This window comes from Cuculus canorus, chromosome 1 (assembly GCF_017976375.1).
Source record: "Cuculus canorus isolate bCucCan1 chromosome 1, bCucCan1.pri, whole genome shotgun sequence".
NCBI lineage: Eukaryota > Metazoa > Chordata > Aves > Cuculiformes > Cuculidae > Cuculus > Cuculus canorus.
In genome coordinates this window covers 78,500,312-78,503,659 of record NC_071401.1, presented here as the reverse complement: position 1 = coordinate 78,503,659, position 3,348 = coordinate 78,500,312, and positions in this window count along the sequence as shown.

Below are 3,348 nucleotides of genomic sequence, written 5' to 3'. Positions count from 1 at the left end.
TTGTCGTCTCTTCCCATTTAGGAAATAAAGTAGTTCCATTTTTCAGTCTTATTTAACATAGTAGCATTTGGATCCTGTTTAAAGCAACACAACTTGAAGTGTTATGTCTGCTAACCTTGGATTTTTTTGAGAAATGGGAGCCCATTGGCCAAGATACAACATATTCAATTTCTGTAGCCCGGCCAGTTGACATCTTTTTCAAAGGTTTATAATAAAGCAGGAAGTTTTTCTTCCAGGCTGATACTTGTCTGGCAGGAGTTCCGCTTTAAAGAAAATTTATGTAGAAAAATGTTTTAATGAAGGAAGGGGGAGCAGCTTGATGTGGCCCTGTCATTAGAGATCTGCTTAGCAGAAGAGAAACTTAAGAGGACAGAGCACTTTTGGGCAATTTTTGCCATTTTAATAAAAATCATTTCATTGATTTGAAGGTTTAAAGAAGATGGAATAGTTTGATAGACTAAGGGTGCATCTGCATGCTGTATCTAGAGGTGTGGAAGCCACATAGCACTCAGTGCTATGTTTATTTTAGGTACAGCTGTGCAATGTTCACCTGCATAACACATGCTCAAAGCTTAAATATGGGCTAGTTAAATTTGCCTCTGTGCGTACTCTTCCATCTGCACAGGCTACTTAGCTCCGCTTGTGTCACTCTACTTCTGGTCAGTTGTGCTTGCCCCATTAATAGCTGACCAGGCAGAGTGAGGCACATAAGTGGTCTGTGTAAGACAGGCACAATTGGCGCTCAATGCTCCTTAGAAAATTAATACTCCTTAGAAAATGGTAACCTGAACGCTTCTAAGGACTTTCTGTGAAGCACTGCTACTACGCATCAGTGTGCTGAAGGGCAATAGTTTGCATTAAGCAGCATTTCTGTGCCAGGGCAAGGGAACCTTATAGTGTTTTGTCACAAATATTTGTGTGCCTTTCTGGCAACAGAGGAAGGTCACAACTAAAATTCTCTGAAATTCTAACTTCAGTTGATGCCCATTGTTTCTGGTGTATCTCTGTAGCATGCGTGGCTTGTAATACACACTAGCAATTGCTGTGCCCTCTCTTGCAGCCAGCAGCACCAAAGCAAGTCTGCAATGCAGTTTGGAAGGTCTGTGGGTTTACTAGTTGTTACTATGTTTTTTCAAAGCAGCATTTTCATTTTAGCTCCACCTCCTTTGCTTTAGATGCATGAGATGGAGTCAACTTGAATGCTGAAATTAAAAGCCCAAAGTCCCCAAGACTTACTACCAGTGTGATGAATCGGAAAAACTTATGTGAGAGGGAAAAGGGTTATGAACAATACTGCATTTATCCTCACTCTTGGTTTTGGCAGGTTTTGTCAGAAATTCAGTGTTTTGTTTGGGTTTCCTTCTGTTAACCAAATACATTTGCTTCTTTAACAACTTGTAATTTATTTTTTGTTTTTTATAAACTAACTTCCATACTTCAATGCTCAAGTTCTCGGATGCTAAAGCTTCTTTTAGCTGCTGTATTGTTCAAGGAATGTTGAGCTTGGAGCAAGGACAGTTTTAACATACTGAAAAGCAAAAGATGTGTTGACAGGACTTTCACAGGAGTGCCAGTCAATACCACACACACACACACGGTATGGCACAAAATGAATGGGAGGGCTCTTGCATGTGCTGGGGAGAAACCCTGTCCGAGATTAATGTGCATAGATTTCTCTGTTCCTACTTTAAATGTTTCCAGTGTGGTCTGCCCTGTGCAGTTCAGTACAGAAGAAAGGAGGAGTAGTACTGGACTGTTCTTACTTTTCAACCCAATTCCCAGTTCTTGCTGTGTTTTTTTTTCTGCATCCAACTGGTTCTGCTAGCAGAAACTCTGGTCTCCAGAAGTGTTCGTAGAGATCTCGTACGAGAAAAACATTGAATTCCTTTCCTACTTCACATAAAACATAGAAGAGACTTTTTTGCCCTTCATTCTTCTCACTATTTGTAAGAGGGTTTAGTAATGCTACATGAGGTTGGAAATAGAGAGAGCTGGATGAAATATTACCTAGGAACTATGTATTAAGGCCTGAAAGGGAGGAAGATGGAAGTACAGACTTAGAGTTGCTGCCAAATAATCTCTTTACTGCTCCTGAATTTCAAGGTATGGTCTGTTGCTGGCAGTTGGCGAGATGTCGCTTTTTGCTGGTAGTTAAGTGGAACTTTGAGATCTTGTGTTGCAGTTCTGTTACTCCATCTCCTATGTCATGTTATATTTCTGAGAAATACCTCACATAAAAACGTGATCGTGGAAGCAATGCAACTGCAACTCATATATGCCTGCGACATTCATCTTTCTTGCACATATGTGTTATGCTGCAATCTTCAATCATGGGACAGTGTACTCTTCGCTCCCTAATACAGTGTTATGCCTGTGATGCTGCAGACTTCATTCTTCCTTATCCGGAACATCACACCATCACTTTCAGTTGTGCCAACCGCTTGTACAATCTGGCCCAAATTCTTTGCTTACTGGTAGTGCTGTTTCTCATGAGCTCCAGGAGAAGGAATTACACTTTGAAGTTGCAAGTACAAGTTGTCATACAAACAATTTCATTTCAGAAACTGGTTTCTTTGTTTGCTACATGCAGATACGCAAACCAGCCTCATCTTCAGAAGAAGAGTTAGTGATTGGTTGAAGACACTTTGAAGATCAGAGAAAAATGGTAGTAGTTGTTTTTCTACTGAAAGCGTTCTTTAAAAATAATTTTTAAACCTTTTTTGGTGCAGTATAAATTTACCATACAAATGAAGCAATAACCTCTGTTTCCTATTGAAAGAAAAACTGCTTACTCTTATGCAATGGTGACATTGTCAAGAACGCTCATCCTTTTAGAATTATTTCCCCATAAAGCAGCTCACAGTTTAGTGTGTCTGTGTGTAAAGGCAAACTGAGAAGAGATTAAATGCTTTTGATGAGTATAATTTTTCTTTTAATCAGCCTTATTGCTAAGTATTCATCCTTTTTGATGGCAGTCTTGTACAATGGCTAGCTGCAAACATCTTGTACTTAGAAGAAGCTTTAATAAAAAGAAACCTAAATTTCACAAACAGCCTTTGTGTAAGATGAGCACATATATAATCCATATGGATTTGTTCACTCATGTCTTTTTCTTTCTTTGCAAAAGCTCCTCTCTCAGTCATTACATGAAATATATTTTTATTGCCATCTTCATCAGCTGCATTAATAAGGTTCAAACTCTTTGAATAGAAATTGAGAAAAGCAAGACACTCTGATTCAGCTGCTTATATTTCGATTTTTAATTATGGTTTTTGGCATGCTGGTCTGAATATTTTGGCTGAAAGATTTACAGAGGGGCTAAGACTATTGCCTAAAATATAAAATATA